Genomic DNA, 24,093 nt, shown 5'->3' with positions numbered 1-24,093 from the left:
TGGGTGAACCAGGGTTCAGAAGCATACAAATACGCTGAGACTATTTCTTTCCACCTTGTCAAAGGGAGCAAGTGAATTTCACTGGCTTTGTATCCCTCCGCAGAATTCTTCCTTCCCCTCTCCAATTCTCCTTGCTACTCAACATCTTGGGTTTTCTTCCAGCGATTCCATGGTTCCACCTCCCCTTGTACCCTCTCCTTTGCTGCCTCTTTCCCTCTCTCATTCCTTGTGTCTTCCCTCTGTTTCCTCACTCAGACAGACCTTTAAATTCAAGCAAATGGAATAATGACAAATAGAACCTGCTCATCTCCTTTTACACTAAAATGAAATCTTTTTAAATCCTCTTGGGGCCCATTTTATGTATTCCAACCATACATAACTTGGTTCCCCAAACTCTGAGCTCTCATGCCAAAGCTAGTCCAGATTCAGAGAGGATGCTACCTTGAAAATGTTCTCTGAATAGGATAAGTTTTTTGAAAACAGAAATCTGACATCTTTGTCTTTGCAATTCACACCTAGCTTAGACCATGTATTACCTTAGTTCAGTTCAGTTCAGTCACTCAGTCGTGTCTGACTCTTTGTGACCCCATGAATTGCAGCATGCCAGGCCTCTCTGTCCATCACCAACTCCCAGAGTTTACCCAAACCCATGTCCATCAAGTCAGTGATGCCATCCAACCATCTCATCCTCTGTCGTCCCCTTCTCCTCCTGCCCCCAATCCTACCCAGCATTAGGGTCTTTTCCAATGAGTCAACTCTTCACATGAGGTGGCCAAAGTATTGGAGTTTCAGCTTCAACATCAGTCCTTCCAATGAACACCCAGGATTGATCTCCTTTAGGATGGATTGATTGGATCTCCTTGCAGTCCAAGGGACTCTCAAGAGTCTTCTCCAACACCACAGTTTACCTTAACACAGAGTATTACCTTAACACAGTATTACCTTAACACAGAGGCAAATGAATGAATAAACTGATTGGGTGTTGGGTGTAATTTGAGTGTAAGGAAAGAATTTAAAACATTAATTTGGAGCATCAGAATATAAAACAATTAAGAAAAACTAAAAACTGCATCCAAAAATTAAATCATAAACAATAAAGACAATACATGGATCTATAAGGCAAGAATTTTTGGGGGGAGAGGGGTGACATATGACAATTGAGTCAAGTCAACTCTATTAAAAGAAGTGGATGATATAGCAGAGAAGGCAAGAGTCAAAGCAGATATCCAGATATTAAATTAAAGGGCATGGAGAATTCAAGCAGAGGGCCATTATAAATATTGACTTTGAAAATAATCTAATTGCAAAACAAAAGAAAGATTTACATCTACTTTTCCCCAAAGTAGTTTGTTTCCCAAAGTAGTTTTCTAATTAGGACCCCATGCAGTTAGTGCTAATACACTTTAATTCATTATTAGTCAATGAGCCTGGTTTTAAAATAACTCTTTCCAAAACATTGCAAATCAACTATGCTTCAATAAAAAGAACTTATTCTCAAAAAGCAAAATAAAATAACTTCCCAATAGCATTAGAATAGAATTCTTGGGACAGAATAAAATATTCTAAAGACGAAAGCTAACTAAAAGTCTTTTGAAAAATCAAAGGATTAAATGTTGATGAATAAAAATTCACCAAAATTGATAGACATCTATATTGATAGACATCTATATTAGGCTCCATTGTCTTCTAGCTTTAGGTATTTTGCTATTATTACTTATCCCAAGTACATTTATAGAAGCTCTTGTTACCACTGACAACCTATTATTTTCCCACATTATTTGACTTAATTAAATACAATGCTCTGTTGTTGTTGTTTAGTTGCTAAGTCGTATCTGACTCTTTGCGACCCCATGGACTGTAGCCTGTCTGCTCCTCTGTCCATGGGATTTCCCAGGCAAGAATACTGTCATGGGTTGACATTTCCTTCTGCAGGAGATCTTCACAACACATGCACTGAACCGATGTCTCATGCATTGCAGGCGGATTCTTTACCATCTAAGCCACCAGAGAAGCCCCCCACAATGCTCTATCTTGCACCAGTACTTCTTACATACTTATCAACAGATCAATACTTGTTGGATAAAATCTAATAGCAATCTATTTTTAAGGAAATATTTAATTACCAGAACAATTTTTAGATGAGATTGATCTGGACCCACCAAATGATGAAAAAAGGAGCCACTTCAAAATAATCCTTAAAAAAGTGGTTGCATAGTCTCAAAATATTACCTATTACAAGGAAAAAATAGTAAGTTTACAATAGAGAAAATCTTCCAACAAACCCCCATTGCAGGACATTCTACAGAATACCTGCCCAACACTCCTTAAAACTGTCAAAATCATCAAAAACAAGGAAAAATCTAAGAAACTGTAAGAGCCAAGAGAAGCCTCAGGAAGTATGACAACTAAATATAATGTGCTATCCTGAATGGGTTCCAGAGAAACAGGACATTAAGAAAAACAACAGAGGAAATCTGAATAAACTACAGTATGAAATTTAATTAACAATAATGTATATATTGTTTCATTAATTAAAACAAATAGGCCATATTACTCTAAGAGGTTAATAAGAGGGGAAACTGTATATGACATATATGGGAGCCTTCTGTGTTATCTTTGCAATTTTTATATAAATCTTAACCTATCCTTTAAAAAAGTTTACTTTAAAAATTTAATGTCAATGAAATATTTTTAAATAATCAATTTTTATAGAAATGTTTTTTAAAACTTATAACAAAATGTTTTCTTTTTTCATTTATTTGTATTTGGAGGGTGATTTCTTTACAACGTTGTGCTGGTTTCTGCCATATATCAACATGAATCAGCCACATAGGTATATGAGTGTCCCAACGCTCTTGACCCTCCTTCCCACATCCTACCCCATCCTACCGCTTAGGTTATCACAGAACACTGGACCTGAGCTCCCTGCATCATGCAGTAAATTTCCACTGACTATCTAATTTTACATATGGTAATGTATATGCTTTCTTAAACAGCAACTGCAAACATAATTGGATCTTTTCTTTAAAACTGGAGTACCTTATAGACATGAGTTTGTATCCTTTGTGACAAGACAGTTACTATTTCTTCCTCTCTGACAGTTTGAACCAGTGTGCATTTCTACTGCATGTGCCTGCTTTAGCAAAGTCTTCCTGTTAATATAGATAAAGCATTCAGAATGGTGCCTGGAACTTAGAAAGTTTGCAGTAACATTATATTGCATGAACATAACTGTCACTCACTTACTGTAAGCAGATCATAAGCTTTGGACTGTTCCTAGTGATAATGATGAATGAGTTGTAACCCATTCATATTTGTTCACCTGGTTGCTATTGTGACTAACCAAATATGGACATTATTAAGTGGCCTGTCAAGGTTCTTTGCAAATAGAAGAGTGAAATGAAATGACCCAGGAGGGAATTACACCTCTGTTTTAGGTCCCATTGGCTCCATCAAACAAGCATGGGGCTCATACGTATCCCTCCCCCACACCACCACATACACACACCTTCTTCTCTCTCTCTCTAAACTCTGACCTCCCCCCATCTCCCAGTTCAAAAATAGACCAAGGATACCACAGAAAACAGACTTCAAGATGCAAAGCACCCAAGTGAACTGTCATGTTGTTTAGGAAGCTGGCTTTCTAAAGCATCTTTCTAGCTTTCAAAAGCTTCCTGACCAGAAACCCTTGAGTAGACAGCATGGAGGAAACCATGGGAGACTTGGTCCGGTCACTTTCAGGCAACGCTGTATTGGAAAATTCCTTGCCAGGCACTTGCAGCAACCGCTGCCTGGCTCCACTCCTGCCAATCAAAAATGAGGCAGGCATCCCCTTTTGGCAAGTGGCCAGAGGAGGGTGCTCTGTTGTTAGGCGAAGATCCTCCAGTAAGAGAGGGGAACCAGCAAACAGGGATCTTCCATCTCCCTTCAAACCTGCAAGTGGAGCCCTTGTGGTGTTTCTCCTTTTTTGTCTCATCCTGTCACTCTCTAGTCTTTGAACAATAGAGGCAACAATGGTCTTGTCTAAATGATTTCACAGGCTATTATTCAGACACTCAACTTTTAACATTTCAATTTTGTCATTCTGTTTCCACACAAAAGGTGCACTTCTACAGTATAATGTTCTCAGAATTATGTCAATGAGCAGTAATGGCTTTTAACATTAAGTTGATCATTAACAACTACATTATCTGAGGCATAATCAGTGCTTCATCCTTTTGTGTGATTATGACACTATGGAATCTGAAACTAATAGGATGCACTCATAACAACATATAAAAATATTTATACAGTAATAAAATGTTAGTGAAAAGCAAACAGTCTGAAACAGTATAATGAATAAAAATACCAACATATTTTATTTACGAAGGTGAGTTTCTAAAGGAGAAAAATATGTAAGCAGTATCACAACAGTAACAGTTCTTTGTTCATAAAGATTTTTAATACTGCGTTTAAACATTCTGTGTAGGGGTCATTTCAGTGGAGCTTTACAAGGGGGGCATAATCCAGTAAGTCTGTATTTTTTAAACAGTTGAATAAGGCAAAAAGAAGATTCTATGTTTTAAGAATTACTTTCATAAATTTTCAAGCTATTTGTACTTTCACAATTTCTCAAGCTATTTGGCAAAGATGATTGAACTGATGATACTGAGTATTTTTTTAAACTTATTTTACTCTTCCTTCTCCCATCTCTTGCATGAGAAAACACTCAGGGAAGAATTGTGTGTATTTGCCTACAATTCAGTGTTTGCAACCATATAGCATTCAAGGCACTGGAGAATAATTACAGTAGCAACACCAAGTTTTGAAGTCAGGAGAGAAGAGCTCAAGTCTAAATGGACCATGTTTTACATATGATTTGGATTTTGATTAGAACCTGTTAGTTGTAATAGATTCGTCATCAAAGAATTAAGCCAATATCCACGTAATCATAAAGAGTAACATGCTATTCTTATCACTTGATGAAGAAGTCACATTTCCAGGAATCCATCCTTTAAGAAATTCCTACATCCAGAAATAACTTAGCACATAAAGAAGTTTATCACAATATTATTTATAACAGTGAATATCAAACCAACGTGACTATCCAAAAAGAGAGGGATGGTTAAGAAACCAATGATTACATTTTCATTTGGACACATGATGACAGATGGCTTAGCCATTTCTTGTGATGTTTACCAAAAAATTAATAAATAAAATACTTATAAAATTTAATTAAAAAGGAAAATACAAAATTGCACTGTGTGTATGTATTGAAAGCACTATGCACAGAAAAAAAGATGGAGATGAGCTGGGAGAAGAAAATATACCAAGTAAATAGTGTAGTTTTCTTGGGCAGCGGTTTCTTTCCTCCTCCTCCCCCCACTCCCCACTTCTTTCTTCTCTGTACTCTTCTGTATTTTCACATTTTCTTCAAATAGAACACATTATTTTTCCCATTTAAAACAGGATGCATATTTAATTCTGTTGTTTCCTTGTCCTTATTGGAAGATATTGAATCAAATATACATTGAACAATAACAACGTGTGACGGCCATGATTTTCATTCTTCCGACACCAAAAGACAGTCCTTTGACTTGAAAGTACAGAAATTTTGTGTGGAATACAATGTGTCATTTTTGTGGCTTCCTCCTGCCCCAAGTCTTCCTTTCTCTGACTGACCTCATCCACAATGATAAACCACTATCCTTTCCGTGTGGACTTCTCTGTGTCCAGCGAGCTTTGCTTCAGCTCATTTCAGTTCACACTTTGCTTTTTGGAGCTTGTCTGCAACATTAATGTAAGAGGTTTACTTGGAGAATAGAAGCAACATATTTTGAGGGAGAGTGAAAGGCTTTTGTTGCTTCATCCTGGGAACCAGGGAAACATTCTAAGAGAATGTATGTACCTGATTGTGGGGAGGGAATTTGACACAAGAGTTTGCGGCGCAAGAAGGCATATGGGCAAGAAGGGATTGTTCAACACACTCACTGCTATAATCAAAGAACCCTACTTGCTGGCCTTTGGATGTGTCTTATTCTGTCTGTCCACCTTTCCAAACACCCCATGTATTATTTCTCCTCCTAGAATGCTCTCTCTTATCCTGTCTATTCTCACTCAAGTCCTGCCTCTATCTTCCTTTCAAACTTAGCCCCTTTAAAAATAACACATATGAGGTTTATATATAAAGATATTTATCTCTTACTTATAATACTATGTTTGATCACAAATCACTCTTCTAAAATGTTCCAACTGAAAACCATTGTGCATGTTAGTCGCTCAGTCATGTTCGACTCTTTGTGACCCCGTGGGCTGTAGCCCACTAGGCTTCTCTGTCCATGGAATTCTCCAGGCAAGCATACTGGAGCGGGTTGCCATTTTCTTTTCCAAAAAACCACTTCAAGTCTGTAATTTTTTCTTATTTTTTTCCATTTTACAATAATACATTGAAAAAATACTGATGTATAGAAACATTACACAAAAGTTATATTAGTAAAATATGGTGCAGGTTCATTCTCTTGGCTGTCTTCTCCAAAATTTGAAAGATATAGAAAAATGTTGGGAACCGTAAAACAAAGACATAATGATTTTAGTTATGATTACTTCTGAAGTTATAAGAGTTTGTTTTATGGATGCCTATTTAGTTCTGCTTCTCTTTTCTGATTTTCAATCAGTATTTCCTTAAAATAGTTAGAAAAAGCTTAGGTTTATCTTTGATATGTAGAAAGAATAAATATACTGAGCATATACAAGAACAAATCAACCCAGAACCCATGGGTAGCCAGCCTAGCAGAGCACAAGTCACTGAGCAGCAACCAGCAGTTTCTTTGAAGAGCAAATCAGTTTTTCTGCAGATCAGTTTAATTACTTTCAATGTTAGAAGGAAAAGACATGTGCCCAAACAGGAAGCCTTTGATATAACCTTTCTAGTCTTCAAGAAGCTTTTAATTTCTGACTTCTGCTGTACTAATCAGGGTTGCCAACAATCCTGTCATGCCAACCAAAAGGTAGTCATCTGCATTCTCCTTAGTGGTCTTTTTTCGTGTGAAGACCATGCTTCTTCTGCACTTGGAATCCCACTTCCACTGTATTATGCTTCCTGTCACTCAGTATTTGTGTCCTACCTCCATTCCAAGCAGCTATGCCGCGGGAAGGCTCTTCAATAACTATAATATCAAGACTTTCTTTCTTTTACCTTTTTTTTAAAAAGATTTTTGATGTAGATGAGGACCGTTTTTAAAGTTTTATTGAATCTGTTACAATATTGCTTCTGTTCTATATTTTGGTTTTTTTGCCACAAGACATGTGGGACCTTAGCTCTCCAACCAGAGATCGAATCTGCACCCCCTGCATTGGAAGGTGAAGTTCAACCACTGGACCACCAGGGAAGTCTCCCTTCTTTCTTTTACAATGATGTTGTCTGAGGCATGTGCTCAGTCACTCCAGTCGTGTCCAGCATTTTGAGACCCTATCGACTGTAGCCTGCCAGGTTCCTCTGTCCATGAGATTCTCCAGGCAAGTATACTGGAGTGGGTTGCCATGCCCTCCTCCAGGGGCTCTTCCCGGCCCAGGGATCGAACCTGTGTCTCTTGTGTCTCCCGCATTGCAGGCAGGTTCTTTACCCGCTGTGCCACCTCGGGAGCCCCTTTTATGATGATATTGAACTGTAAGTTGGGTACTACAATCCATGAGATTCACTAGTGAAACAAACATAAACAGAGCCCTCAGGTTATCTCTGCAAATAGCCTCTGTCCTGTTTATCTACCATTGCATAACAAATTACCCCAAAATTTAGCAGCTTCAAACAATAATTGATATTTATTATAGCACAAAGTTCTTGAGGGTCAAAATTTAGGAGCAGCTTTCTTGAATGATTCAAGTTTCAGATCTCGCATGTTTCAGTCTAAATAATGACTTGATTTGCAATTATCTGAAGCTTTGACTTGGGCTGGATGAGCTACTTCCAAGGCGGCTCACTCACATAGCTGGCAGGTTGGTTCTGGCTGTTAATAAGGGGCCTCAGTTCCTTTCCATGGGGGCTTCACCAGAAGGCTGTTCAACATGGGGGCTAGCTGTCCCCAAAGAACTGGTCAAAGCTGCAGTCACTTATATGACCCAACTTGGGAAATCACAGACCATCATTTCCACAGTATCATAGTCATTACACAAGATCAGCCCTATCCAATGTGAGGGGCGTGAAAACAAAAAGCAAAGATTACTGGGAGTCAATTTGGTCATCCTGTTATTGCTCATGACACCTTCTATCGATATATGAAATTGTTCTTTGATCAGTTTGAATCTAAAGTGGCCTGTGACTGTTTTGAACAACTGAATACAACAGAAGTGATGCTATGTATATGCGCATGTGCTCAGTCGTGCCTGATTCTTTGTGATCCAATAGACGATAGCCCACCAGACTCTTTTGTCCATGGAATTGTCCAGGCAAGAATACTGGAGTGGGTTGCCATTTCTTCCTCCAGACGATCTTCCCAACCCAAGGATTGAACCCACGTCTCCTGAGTCTCCTGCATCTCCTGCACTGGCAGGTGGATTCTTTACCACTGGGCCACCTGGGAAGCCCAAGTGATGCTATGCCAGTTCCAAACTGAGAGTCTTTTAAGGACACTGGAAGTTTTTTTTTCTTGCCATTTGGAGCCCTGAGCCATTCTCTAAGAAGTTCAGACTAGAGCTTCACTGGTGGCTCAGTGGTAAAGATGCCTGATCTGAGTTCAATCCCTGATCCAGGAAGATCCCATATGCCAAGAGAAGCAACTCAGCCCAGTGCACAGCAACTATTGAACCTGTGCTCTAAAGCCCAGGGAGCTGCAACTACTGAGTGCACACACTGCAACTACTGAAACCTGTGGTCCCAGAGCCTGTGCTCTGCAACAAGAGAAACCCACATACTGCAACTAGAGACCAGCTCCTGCTCACCACAACTAGAGAAAACCTGAGCAGCAATGAAGGCCCAGCACAGCCAAAAATGAAATAAATAGATAAAATTCTAAAAAAAGAAGTTTAGGCTACCTTGCTGAAAAAATAGCCACATCCTGGTATGTTGAAGTGTTGGACATGTGTGCAAAGAAGGCCATCTTGGTTAATTATTCAGATGACTCCAGAACCTATTACTGAAGGACTGCAACCACATGAGAAATTTCAAGTTAACATCACCAGCTGAGTCTGCCAATTCATAGAACTATGAGACTATGAAATGATTTGCTATCCAATGACAGAAAATCAGGACAAAAGTTATGCAACTTTCTATTATTCATTCTTGGTACTTTATGTGTACCTTTGTATTAAAACAAAAGTTCCACGATGGCAGGAAACAGTACCTGGATTACTAGGATGGCATCTTAACTGGTTTTCCACAATATTCTTGCCTCCAACCAACTATTCTCCAAATAGTAGTCAAGGTGACTATCAACATAACTTGTATCAAAGCTCTTTCCCCATCCTCAGATGACTCTATGCTTCAATTTTGTATTATGATTGCAGTCTACATACCAATACAACTCTTTCATAACATGTATAGCACTGTATTTTTAATCATAATTTGCATAATCATTTTTTAATGTTGTTCTCCCTAACTAGATATTAATCTCTAATAGGCAAGGTGCCTTATCCATTGATCTAGCCTCTGTGTCAAGCACAATGCTTAGTACATAGTAGCCATTCAATAAATATTTGTTAAATGAATAACTTTAAAAAAATGGCTTTTACAATTCACTTGATTTTGTATTAGCAACTTACTCCCTAAGTTGCCTTAGGGAGTAACTAACTTGCCTCTTTGGGCTATTTCCAGTTGCAATAAATATATAAAACCAATTAATGTTTCAGCTAATTTTTCATAGGCTTCCAGAAATAGGTCAAGAAAAGAGTTATGTGAAATGTGACATATGTTCCAGTCTTAAACTAAGGATTCTGTTAAGATAAGCAGAGTTGTGGCCACTCTTTATTGAGAATAGCTATTCAGACTCTATCTAATTCATCAAAGCAAAATAAATGATAATCCTCCCACCTCCTTTTGCCAGTTCTCATTTTTATTTTCTACAGAATTTTTTAAATGATTTCCTACATTTTCTATTGCATATTTATATGTATTAACTTATTTAGACTAAAAATAAAAGATTCTCCAACTCCTTCCTTTGGCGACCTTGGAAAGCATAAAGCCTTGGTTAATATAATCAGACCAATCCTAGAAAATTAAAATCACCACCCAAAATGCTTCTGCATTATTAAAAAATGGAGCCAGACAGACTGCTAGGTAAAGCATATGTTAACAAAGCACAGAAGTGGTTAAACACAAGGACATTTCCCTATATAGGAGACCAAAGGCCCAAATATTCAATAACAAAAATTTTAGCCATATGTGCACTTATGTAGAACAGATTATTAACTGTTATCCTCTGTAAATATAAGAAATGAATTACAATAAATCTGAATAATTTTAAATTATTTTTTTCTGAAATCACAGCCATTAAGCAGTGGTGATCATTCAGTGGAAATATTCATCAAGATACATGTATGACAGAAATACCAAATTCATTTTGGGATGTCAAATGGAGGCAGATTCTACAAATGCTTATATTCAAAAACATTTTCAGAGTAATTATGCTTTTTTGGACTACGTTTTCAGCATCCTTTTTCTTTTTTTCTTACATATGTTTCTAAATCTGTGTTTGGAATCCAAATTTTAAATTTAATTACAAGCAGAAGAATATGCTTACTTAACATCCAATTTAATCCTAAATTACCCTGAAATTCAGAGAGGCTCATGGGAGTTCAGGGTTGGAAGTTTCCTAAAGTTTATCTAATCCAGTGGTTTTCAAAGATTAATATGCTCTATAATCACCTAGTTGTTGTTCTTTGGGTTACCCTGGTGGCTCAAACTATAAAGGATCTGCCTGCAATGTGGGAGAACTGGGTTCAATCCCTAGATCAGGAAGATCCCTTGCAGAAGGGAATGGCTACCCCTCCAGTATTCTTGCCTGAAGAACCCCATGGACAGAGGAGTCTGGCAAGCTACAGTCCTGGGGTCACAAAGAATTGGCACGACTGAGCAACTAACACATTCGGAATCACCTAGAGGACTTATTAAAATACAGATTGCTGGGTTCTACCCTCTGAGTTTCTGAATCCATGGGTTTGTGGGGGGGACTGCGAATTTGCTTCTATAGCTAGTTCCCAGATCATGTTAATGTTAGTGGTCCAGAGGCCTCACTTGGAGGATCACTGATCTAAACAACCCCTTAAATTTTACAGATAAAGAAAGAAAGTCCCACAAAACTTGAAAAATTAATCCAACGGTTCTGCCACAGTCAGTGACAAAATGGCAGGAAAGGGTGAGATTAGAAGACAGTTTTCCTATTTCCAGGTAGAATGTTCCTCTGATACTACTTTCTTATTCTGAAGTATATTTAGTACCATATGAGGCATTGATTAATAAGCTACAGAAAAAATAAGTCACAGCTGAGGAAAAGGGAAGACAACATAAACATGGTCTCTCCCATTCGACAAAATTAAAGACATGCAGGACCACACCAAAAATTGAATGATTCAGGTATTTCTTTGTGGCCACTACTCCCCTTTTGAAGTTCATTTCCCTCTAAACATCTAAGGACTTACTTTGCATTCTTACATTGCAACGTCTTTGTTGATAACTTTTCAGTAATTCCATTAAAGCAAATCACAGGGTTGTCAAAGCTTCAAGGATCAGAAGATCATGAGTTGACAAGTAGCAGATGCACAGAAAGAAGTTTTAAATAACGTGCATTCATTCCCCATGTGGAGCAAAGTAGAACACCTATTACCCCGTGATAGTAAAAACCAGCCGGGGAGTAACGAAGAACGGAGTTATGCCACGATATTTACCATTTCTCCCACTTTTATGCAGTGAAGAACCAGAAAATTCAGAAGAAAGAAAACTCTTAGATTTTCCAACAAGCTGTTTCTGTTTAAAGACAGAAGTTTCTGTTAAAATTTAGTATAATTGTGATGTCACTGAGCACAGTGAAAGCTGCAGGCAAACAGAACATTCTCATTGTAATACCACTACTGTAGGCATATTTGAAACACTATAGCTTCTTCAGACTATAATTATAACTGTTTGCTGCTTCTGTGGTTTCAAAGATAATAGAAATTGTTCACAAAATTTACACAACACTGGTGTGTTGCATAGAAAATATAGACAGTCACGTGCAAAATATCCCATTATACATTCTCTCATAGAGAAAAACAGCTGAGAAACCTACAGACCATCAAATTATGACTCCAGTGTTTCATTACAAGCAATTAGACTCCGGAACCCAAAGGTACAACCAAAATGCTTGGTGTAATTTGGCTAATACCATTTAAGAGCTGGGCCACAGGTGTTTAAATCTGCAGAAAAGAAAAGTCCCGGTGGCTCTAGGGTCTTATTACTTTACTTTTAATTCCTTCCATTGCCTGCGCATCAAAGGTGGGAGCTGGGAGAAAATATATGTTAAATGAGGAGAGAGATTCAAAATTCCACTGATTCATTACACAGGCACTGAGTGAATGACTACTCTGTGTCAGGCACAGTTCTTGCCTAAGTGAACTCAAAACCCAGCAGGAGAAGTGGCCATAAATTCATCCCTTGTCACACATTGAACACTGTTGTAAAGATATCAATACAACCTGTTACTCATGTTATAGAACAGACTGTTTTTTGTTCAGACTGGGAAATTAAGAAATAATCACCAACAAATGACATTGATATGGGTCTAGAAGAATTAAAAAGTAGTTTCCATACAGAAAAGAAAATCATCTGATGGGAAATAAAGCCATGAAAGACAGGTTTCCCTTAGAAAATTATGCTAAGGAATTTGTACACTGCTCCCAAGACAGTAGGAGACATAGGGAGTGTTTGAGGGCTCTAGGCCAAGTAGTTTCTGAGAAATTTCTGGGAAGCACACCTAAAAAAGATAGACAAAAAATAAAAGACTTCTTTTTGTAATGCTTGGATGAGCTGATGAGTCTATAATAATAGACTCCCTAGAAATCAATCACAAAGAATCCAAGGAGTTAAAAAGATTTGGAACAGACTTCTGCCCTGAGGTATCTGCAAATTTCTGGTGGCCTAGAACCTGAATTTCAATGAATCATGCATCAGTGACAGGACACAAAACTGAGGCCAGAGCAGAAATAGATATCAACACAACAAGGTAAATGGGAAAAACCCAATAATATTAACAACAACAACAACAACAAAACTAAATGAAAATCAAAGATATGATATGCAGCACCAATACAACCAAAAGTTAGTTCTATGATAAGACTAATAAGGAACAAATATCTTGACAAGAGTAATCAAGGGGAAAAAAGGGAAGAATGATGCAAAATACATGAAATAAGGAATGAAAGAGGGACTTAATTAGTGATGCAGCACATCCTAAAAAGATAGTATGAGAATATTATATCAACTTTGTTATAGTAAATTTACATTGATCAGTGAAACGGGCAAATTTCTAGAAAGATTTGTAAACTTACTTGTTCATGAAGACCTAGAAAATCTGAGTCACCTTAGAACTCTCCCAAGAAACTAAAAATATTGTTTTAAAATTTCTCCCAAAGAAAAGCAGCTTGTTGAAATTGTTCTGTTGATGTATTCTGCTATGCAATCAAGGAACAGATTATACCACTATTTTAGAGAAGAGAGAAAAAGAAATACTCATTAATATAGGTAAAAACTAGCATATCCTTTATACTAAACCATACAGAGCCAGTTTGAAACAGAAAATTATGAGTCAATCTCACATAAAAATTATTAAACTAAGTCCAGGGATATACAAAGAAGACAACACATTATTAACAGATCATGATTATTCTATAAAAGTCGAGTTGATTCAACATTAGAAAATTACGAGATTGCTTTGTTATACTAAAAGATTAGAGGAGGAAATCAAGGAACAGAAACCTACACATCCATGAAGCTCAAAAAACTCTAAGTAGGATAAGTACAAAGAGATTCTCACCAAGCACATCATGCCAAACTTGCAAAAGACAGAAACAAAGAGCAAATCTTAAAAACAGCACATGAGAAGCAACTCATCACATACAAGGGATCCTCAAAAAGATTATAAGCTGGTTTCTTTTCATAATCATGGAGGTCAACAGGCAGTAACATGGGGTTGCAAGAGTCAGACACGACTTAGCAACTAAACCACCACCATAAGAAATGTTATAAGGAGTCTCTCAGACTGAAACAAAGGATACTAGACAATAACTCAAGATCATATGAAGCAATAAGGAGCAACAATAAAAAAGCTACACAGCAAACATGATCATAAATAGTAATGCATATTTGATGTGTAACTCCTCTTTTCTTCCCTATATTATTTGGAAGACAAATACATTAAAGAATAATTATAAATAATCATAAATTATGTTAAGGAGCGGGAGATAGAGTTATAAAGGAAGAGAGATTTGTATACAACTGAAATATAGTCTGAGCAAATTTTTACCTAACAAGTAATAACCAGTGGAGGGACTTGACCTATCAGTTGGCAATACTTATTACAAAATATACTATTTAGGACACTGTGGCATTAGTGTGGAAATAATCCTATAGACCAATGGAACAAGAAAGAAATGCCAGAATCAGATCTACACACCTTGATGGAAACCTGATATATGAGAGAACTAGAATTGTCAATCAGTAGCAAAAGATAAATTTATCATTAAAATATGCTTGGACAATTGATGATCCATATGGAAAAAACTGTGTATCGTCAACTATATAAACAATCAATCCCAGATAGATCAAGTACTTGAACTGGAAAAGCAAGAGTAAAAAATTTTAAAGATTAGAGGAAAATATATTTGCCAATGCAGGGTAATAAATAATTTTTAAATCAAGCAGAAAACATAAACCAAAAAGGGAAAGAGGGAAAAAGGATTGCTACTGTCTAGAATAAACTTTAAAATCTTATGAATTCAAATGAAAAAGTCAAATAGTCCCTTTAAAATGCTGCTGCTGCTGCTGCTAAGTCACATCAGTCGTGTCCAACTCTGTGCGACCCCATAGACGGCAGCCCACCAGGCTCCTCTGTCCATGGGATTCTCCAGGCAAAAGTACTGGAGTGGGTTGCCATTGCCTTTTCCCCTTTAAAATGAGAAGAAGCTATAACAAAAAGTTTTCCAAAGATGAATAGACATTAAACATAGGGAAAAATTTCTTAATGGCAATGACAATCAAGCAGTGTTTATTAAAACTACCATGAACTATAATGTTATGTCCAAATAGAATGGTAAAAATTCAGAAGTCTGAAAATGCCAGATATTGGCAGTATGTGGAATAAAAGTTATACACTGCTGATGTAGAATAAAGTTGAATAAATTGGTAAAACTACTTTGGAAAACAATTCAGAGTTGCTTGGTAAAGGTGCATCTGTGCATACCCAATGCCACCATTTCTGGGTGTATATTCTAGAGAAGCTCTTGAATACATGAACATGAGCAAACGTATACAAGAACATTTATAGTGACACATATTTTATAATAACAAATCAATGCAATGTCCAATAGCAGTAGAATAAAAAAACCTAAAATGCATTCTTTTTTATTGAGATAAAATTGGTAAATAAAATTGTATGTTTCAAGTGTACAACATTGCACTTCAATATTTGTTAGAATGGAGTAGTATACAGCAGTGAAACATGAATTCCAGATAAATCAACATAAATATATCTCTAGTGCTTAATATTGAGTCACAGAGTAATACATTGTGATTCCTTTTATATAAAGTACAAAAGAAGGCTAAACAAAATAGCAGAGATTCATATTTTTATAAATATATACACATATGATTTCTACATAGATTAATACATACACATATATGACAAATTTTAAGGAAAACAAGGGATTAATTAACATAATTCAGGATAGTAGTTATCTTCAGAGCAGAGGAAGGGGGCTTCAACTGGGCAGAAACTCACAAAACGTAGGCTTTCAAATACAAAGGTAATATCTTATTTCTTAGGCCGAATTAAGAGCAATGATCATTTCGTTTTTAAAAAATGCTACTTCTGTATAGAAGAAGACTCATTGTTGACTCATTGGAAAGAGTTGACTCATTGGAAAAGACCCTGATGCTGGGTAGGATTGGGGGCAGGAGGAGAAGGGGATGACAGAGGATGAGATGGTTGGATGGCATCACCAACTCAATGGACATGGGTTTGGGTAGACTCCGGGAGTTGGTGATGGACAGGGAGGACTGGCGTGCTGCAATTCATGGCGTCGCAAAAAGTCGGACATGACTGAGTGACTGAACTGAACTGAACTGAACTTCTGTATATTATATCCATTCTTTTAGTATGCTGTATTTCACCATATAAAGTATTATATTCACAGTAGAATACACAACAATTTGAAGTAAAAAGTAAAAAAGTAAGTCTGAGTAGGAAAAAGGAATCGAGTCTAAATTTTAAGAAAATTATTCTGGTGGACATACAGAAGAGAGACATTGATTGCATCTACTATCTCCATGGAGAAAATGAGGTTCAAACCTGGGCAGTGCCAGTCAAGGGCAGATTTAGAAGAGAAATGTTATGAATGCATCATTGATGGAACAGATAAGAGAATTTGTTTAAATTTTTAATTGAAGGATAATAGCTTTACAATACTGTATTTGTTTCTTACCTTACATTAACATGAATCAGTCTTATATATATATATATATATATATATATATATATATATATATATATCCCTTCCCTCTTGAAGATAAGAGGATATTGATGTGTTTTGTGCCTGACTTAGGATGGCAACAATGACCAAGGAGAACTAACTGTAGGAAAGCTCTATTTGAAGGATGAGAAAAAGAATAGGAATAACCAATAGAAAAATAGACCCACCAAAGAACATCCCCAAAGACAGGTGAGGATTAGGAAGTTAGTTTGAAACAGATATAGCTCAATCACTGTAGAGTAAGTTCTGAAATCAACGCCTGGTATGCGATGTACAGAAATATTTTTCTGAACTTGGGTGAAGGGAGAGAGTGTGGAATAGCAGCTGTGAGAAGTACAATAGGGAAAGATTAGAGACAGAAAGATGGCTGAACAGCAATGAGAGCCCAGCTGAGGTTGGATAGCATGAAACTGTAGGATGGACCTCTGGCACAATTCATGACCTTTAGTGATCATCAAGGTTGCAAACATTTTCATGTTCAAAACATACAGACATACATATGCAAACACTCGTGCATGCACTCACACACTCAAGTTTGGACTAAATAATTTGTTAGAGGTCTATCAAAAACCAGAGACCACAATACAGAGGAGACTATAAAATCCTTTATAATTAGGCCACATAATTGTCATGGATAACTAAGTATTTCCATCTAGGCACAGCTTCTTCAGGATTCTGGTTGGTCAGAATTTCCAGGAAACATTTAAAAAGGAAGGTTAGTGGAACAAATTAGAGCCCCCACTACAGCAGTTAACTCTGAAGCAATAACTGATATTCACCCTCTCCCCGCTTTTCACTTACTTTAGACTTTCCTCCCCTTCGGTCTGCACTCTGGTTGGTCCAGGTGGCTTGACTGGTAGTTTGCCTCAGGCCCTCTCTGGCCTCTTGTTTCTATGTCGTTCTCAAGTCATAGTTATTGTACTTGCTCTTCACAAGTACCAATTACAGTAGGCAGGAGAGGCACACATATTTCCCATTGTGTAGCACAGCTCCACTTTTTTGAGATAATCATGGTCAATTATAAGGAGAAGCCAAAGTGACATGACAGTGACTTGTGTTTATTGCATTTTACTCTGATCCTTGATGGAAGCACGCTTATTTGAGAACTAGGACCTCAAGACCTACAGAGCCCAGTCTTGCAGAGAAAGCAAGCACAGGCTGACCACGTGGGTTACTAGGAGTGATGAAGAGGAAGATCGCTCCTACTTCCACCCCTAAATTCCCAGACCCATCTGTTTTATCTGTTGAGGCCACAGTACCATATAATGGTCTTAATTTCAGTTGCACAGCATGTTCTGAAGGGTAGCACTCCATTGCTTTAGCCTACCATCTCTAAGACAGCCCCTCAGCTAGACTGTACCTTCAAGAAGCCATTCAATACATTCCATGATCTAATACCAGCTGCTGCATCTTACTTGCTGCAAAGTGGTCCCTTGGTCCATGGTAATGTTATGCAGGATTGCCTGTCAGTAAACCACTCAGTGAACCCTCAGAGGGTGGTATTGGCCAAGGACCTCCAAGCAGAAAAGGCAAACCCATATCTGGAGTAGGAAGGGATCCAGTCAAGAGAAAATACTGTAGGAAGAGTCTGATGTAGTCAGTCTCCAGCAAGTAGCTCGCTGGTGTCCTCAAGGAATCTTACTGTATCAGGGTCTGACAATAATCGGTCATAACGGGAAATTTCGGCCCTTCAAGGATCCTCTTAACCACTCTGCTACTAGGGAGCTCAGTTCCCTTATAGCATCTCCCACCATGAGCCCCAGCCTACAAAGAACACTCTACCACTGAGTGTGCCTATCATCACCAGCAATACCTTCCTTATTTCCTTGGTAAACTCAATGTCCTCCAGACCCTTGTGAAGAATTTAGCCCGTCGATAGGTTTTTCAGCCTCACGTGGTTAACTCACAGCAGCAATTTCCTTCTCTGAGCCTTGGGATCCTCTCCTCTACAGTTTCCTCCACAGGACTGTATGGAAGTGCCAGGACTTCTGCTTCATTTATTGTGTGTATGTGTGTATGTTAGTCCTGCAGTCGTGTCCAACTCTTTGTGACCCTTAGGACTATAGCCAGCCAGGCTCCTCTGTCCATGGAATTCTCCAGACAAGAATCCTGGAGTGGGTTGCCATTCCCTTCTCCAGGGAATGTTCCTGACCCAGGGATTGAACCCAGGTCTCCTGCCCTGTAGGCAAATTCTTTACCGTCTGAGCCATCAGGGAAACCCATTCATTTATCGTAGAAAAGTGCTATCACTCAACTCCAAAAACAACCTCAGCAGCATGTTAGAACTGTCCTCCAAGCCCTTGCGAGAGTGTTAAATCCTGTGTCATTAGAGAATGCCCTACATTCTTCCTTGACCAGCATTATCTCCACCTCTGTCTGATAATACTACGATGGTTCATTCTCAGACATACTCTCCTGCTTCTTTCTGGAACATGATAATCGAGTCCTGCAAATTGCTATCCTTTTTCCAGTCAGCCTGTGCCTTGATCTGACCAAAGTTATAGGTCTAGGGCCAAGAGAGGACTTGAGGGAAGACCTGTGGAGAAGAAACATTGTCTTGTAAGAGACCTCTCTCATTTAAGGGTTCTTCACGTTCTTCAAGCAAGAAAAGAATCTAACTTCCATCAAGAATTAAGCCACCTCTACAGAATTGGAGATTTTAGGGAAATAGACAGATTCAGGGTTCTCAAGCACATTTACCCCAAAATCCCTCCCCAGATCCCGTTTGCTTCTTATTAGAGCCTACCTTTGACACAGGACATGTGTCTATTCTGAGACTGCAGACTTCTCCTCAATTCAGCCACTTTTACAATTAAATATAAAAGAACCAAACAATATCTGATCATCAGCTGTGTGTGACCTTCTACCTCAGAAGATGAGCGCCTCAAACATTTACAAGAGGGTCTTCTGACTAGCACTTTGCTTTAAACTATTGACTAATAGATCTGAGCCTGTCACTTTCTTTCTTCATTGGATCAATAGCCCTTAGCAATAGCCATCTAGTTCTACAGTCTTTACAATTACTATTTTCCCCTTTCTCTTCAATACCTGAGACTTTGTGCTAATTATTACATCTCTTCTACCTGTACTGTATCCCAGCTTATTACAGATGAAAGTATTCACAATGTCACTGCCACAGTGTAGCTAGGATGATCAATATCATCCCTCCCAGCATCTGGGGGTTTGGGGGTGGTGCACATTGCCTGGAATTCAACTTCAGAATCCCATCCTTAAAAACTGCTTTCTGAGACCACATCTGCTTTCAACTGCCCTAGGTTAGGTTCCCTATTGTGTGCTCAGTTCTTTCTGGCTGTAGCCTGCCAGGACTGTGGCCTGCCAGGCTCCTCTGTCCATGGGATTCTCCAGGCAAGAATACTGGAGTGGAAAGCCATTTCCTACTCCAGGGAATCCTCCAGATTCAGGGATCAAACCTGCATCTCCTATATATCCTGTATTACAGGTTAATTCTTTACCCACTGAGCCATCAGGCAAGCCCTAGGTTCCCTAGAAGCAGAGTCTAAGAAAGGACTTCTTGTTTGGGTTATTTATTGAGTGCTCTTGAAAGAATGGGACTAAGGGGTGCAGGAGAGGGCAGGGGAAGGAACTGAGAAAGGATGTGGTCTTGGCATCCATTTGATCCCATAAGAAGTTCTGGAGCACAGATTGTACCACAGAGTTGGTCAGTTTACGGCAAAAGGATAACACTTCTCTACCCCTTTGTCAGACAGTCATGGTCTATACAGGAGGGACAGTGTTGGAAATGGGCATGTAGACTTCCTGGTGAGGTGCATGCATGTGAGCTCAGTCGCTTCAGTCGTGTCTGACTCTGTGACCCTATGGACTGTAGCCTGCCAGGCTCCTCTGTCCATGGAATTCTCCAGGAAAGAATACTGGAGTAGGTTACCATGCCCTCCTCCAGGAGATATTCCTGACTCAGGGTTTGAACCCGTGTCTCCTGCATCTCTTGCATTGCAAGCAGACTCTTTACCCACTCAGCCACCTGGGAAGCCCTTCCTGGTGAGGTACCTCCTGTTAAAGAGTAATTCTGCAGAGAAGGCATAGCTATGAATGGCTATCAGCCTATCCCCACAGCAGTCAGGAAGTGGATGTATCACAGCATGCAAGGGATCCATCAGCATGGCACCAGCACCATCCACTTAACTAAGTCTTAAGATACCTTTAGTGTTACAAACTGCAGTAACACAGAAGAGTAATTCCATGAAATCAAATCATTTATCTAAAGCCATGCAGGGATGTGCAGGAACTGGCTTCTATTAGCTCACGAGAGTTAATTATTCACATCTCTTCTCAATTGGGTATTCAGTGATGTCATGTTGGAAGCTTGAAATTGTCCATGGTGGGAGTACTTTCACTATGGAAACCAGCGAAAGCTACACACCAGGCCCTTTTTTATGGTGGGGTGGGGAGAAGGGAGAAGATGATCAAGTTGTTAAACATTTACCAGCACGCTGCTGACATAGTGCAAGAATCGTTATTTCCAATTTAAGTATAAAAAAAAAGGTTAAGAAAGAGCAATTAAGTGACAGATTTAGAATTAAAATCTATTTCTCTCTGACTTCATCATATCAGGAATATTAGGCTAACCTAACATACACTTATTGAGTGACAACCATGTGCCAAGCATGGCTGTCACTTAGGCGCATTCTAAACCCACAAAGGAAATGGAATGAAAGTTCGCTCTGGGAAATGGAGAACATGATATCTTGGGAATTTAATTGAATTTCTTCTGGCTATTTTCATGTCTTTGAGATTTTAATAATGTTCTGAAGATTTTTCCCTTTCAATCTGTAATATGAAGATTTTTTAAAATGTAATCTAAATGCCTCAGTTTATGAGATACATATGCAAAAGCACTTTGGAAGTGCAGAAAGCTTAATACAAATGGATGAATTGTTAATGAGAAAATCATTAGAGAAGATACAGCTCTTTTTCAAATGACTGAAGCAATAGATCCCTTGAAGAGGAGGAGGACTTCAAGTACCCTCCTTAAACTGAGTCAAGGCCACTTTTTGTTATGGCTTTCAATCGAGGTGAGACAACATTTCCAGGCTCTCGTTTTGACAATGATTTTTTAATGTGGTCGGAATTCTTCTGGTCCTGAAGAAAGGAGAAGCTCTTCTCTCTTCCAATATTTGCCTCCATCACCTTTTCAGAGCTAGAACTAGAGTTGTTCTGAAGAAAGTGTTTCAAAACTCAGGCAGCTTCATATCTTTCCATACACATTCAGGGAAAGTTGTTGAATTCAGGGCCATCATCCCTTTGGATGCTTGGTTGTTTGCTGATGTCAAGACTTTCATATTTCAAACCTTTGGTTCCTTGCTTTTCTCCTCTCACATCTTTGACTGTAACCTGCCTCCTCTCTGTCCCAGGCATCCTTGCTGTCTCCTCTTACCACTCTTTCTGGCAGAACAATACATCATCATTGCAGTGTCAATGGTCTCCAGTGCTGCAAATAACAATGGCTTTCGAGAGTAAGGATATTCTAATGGAAGAAGAGAAAATAAAAGACGACTTACTCTTACAGTAGTGAAAGGTACAATCACAGCATTAGGAATAGTTGTAATACTGGCAAAACTACTGATCTGAGCACCTGATTGATTCTTAGAGAAAGCAACACATGTATACACACAAACGTTCCCACACAAACACAGAGAGAGCATATGATTATATACCTATTTCCTAACTGAACAAAGAAAAGGCAACACAACTCTTCAAAGGGCTATTTTTTTCTGGGTAAAATTTCAAAAGACTGCTCTCAAAAGCATATTGTATATGAGAGACAAGGAAGGTTATAGATGAGAGACAAAGTGAAAAACAATTCACTTGCTCCAAGAATTTGCTGAACAATTTCATCTTGCTGAATTCCACCCATTCACACATGTATTTAGAGCCTAACAATGACTGACAGACATTTGGAAAGCAAAAGTAAAAGTTGACCCACAGACAGTTCAAATTTGCCATATGCTTGCTGTCACTGTTAACAGTCTGTAGACCATCCTAATTTATGCTTCAGCAGATTAACCTGATGTATTTTAAAGAATCTGAATACCTGTTTATTTTTTAAATAAGGCATTTTATTTTTCCTTATTATTCATAGATATGACAGCAATGATAAATGAGTAAGGGCAAATTTAAGTAGGTGGAAAGGGGAGATAAAGGGTTTTTCCTCCTATGACCTCTCACAAATATTTTCCACTTAAATGATCGCCTTGCTGAACAAATTTTCAAAAAAAATACATCAGGTGCAATTTCAGGAATAAAAGTTCTTTTCTTCCACATAGCCTAACAGAATTTTAAAAGGAACTTATTAGTGCTTAAAAATCACTATACTTTAAATGGCTTGTGTGTATGTATATGCAAATGACTAATCATACACTTTTTTTAACCTAATATTTGCGTTTTTAAATTTTGTTACTCTCTTGTGTGTTTAAGCAATCAAATATCCTGTTAACTAGATTCCCTTTCCTTTTCTTTCATGAAACTACATTTCTTAGGCATTATTGTAGATGTAAAATATTTCTGATGGAAAGGGAAAGAATTACTATTACTTGTTTTTAAATTTGATACTACAGTCCAAATCTACTCAGTCTTTCCTCTTTGTGCATTTGAGGGTAGGTCTTCAACTTACCCAGTTTTAATCAGGTAGCCCAGATGGTCATGCTTATGGTAACAATGTCATTAAGGACGGGATAAATAAAATAATTAAGAAATTTACTGATTAATTTTTAAAGATTCTAGATTTTGAGCTAGGACTATAGATTGTGTTACATAGGCTTCGTCTCTTTTGCTTTTAACAAAAGTGGTTAATAGTGGCTGGTGTGTGGTAATGCTCAGTAAGTGAATTTTAATTAGTTATTAACAGTTATTTACAAGTTATCATATGTAGTCTGCTTTTAAAGTTACCATACTTATGTCAAAATGTTCTAAAATAATGAAACCCACCATCTAAAACATGCATGGCCATTCATTATTTTACAAGAAAATATTTTGTTGCTTACATTTGAGCAAACTTTACTTTTCAAATATCTCTTCTGATAGTATGTAAAGTATGAAGCATGGACAGAGTAAGTAACTTACAGCAAGTCATAGAAATTACACATGGAAACAGAATGAAAATGGTTTAATTGCAGGCTTGTGTTTGTTGTCACACTGATGGACAAAGCCGTCGGGACTAGGAGAGACCTGATCTACACCTCAGCCAACAACATCCACCTAGCTTTTTTTCACAGCAAAACCTCCTTGTCCTTTAAATTCTCGAGGTGAGGAGGGTAGGAATGGTGCACTGGATTCGTCTGAAGCACCAACAAGACTCTTGGTTCATCTGGAGAAGCAAAACCCTGGGCAGCTGGCACCCTTCCACAGGGAGCTACAAACACCCCTTTG

The 24,093-nt window shown here is 38.1% G+C and overlaps 1 long non-coding RNA gene across 1 annotated transcript in view; it reads right to left on the bottom strand.

Annotated features, from left to right (window-relative positions):
• LOC145540954 (uncharacterized) overlaps positions 1–24,093 on the bottom strand; it is a 66,182-nt gene that overhangs the window by 25,922 nt on the left and 16,167 nt on the right. The window lies entirely within an intron of this gene.

Source organism: Giraffa tippelskirchi, chromosome 3 (genome assembly GCF_054371585.1).
Source record: "Giraffa tippelskirchi isolate mGirTip1 chromosome 3, T2T-mGirTip1v1.2.pri, whole genome shotgun sequence".
Lineage (NCBI taxonomy): Eukaryota > Metazoa > Chordata > Mammalia > Artiodactyla > Giraffidae > Giraffa > Giraffa tippelskirchi.
This window is presented reverse-complemented; position numbering and strand designations above follow the sequence as displayed.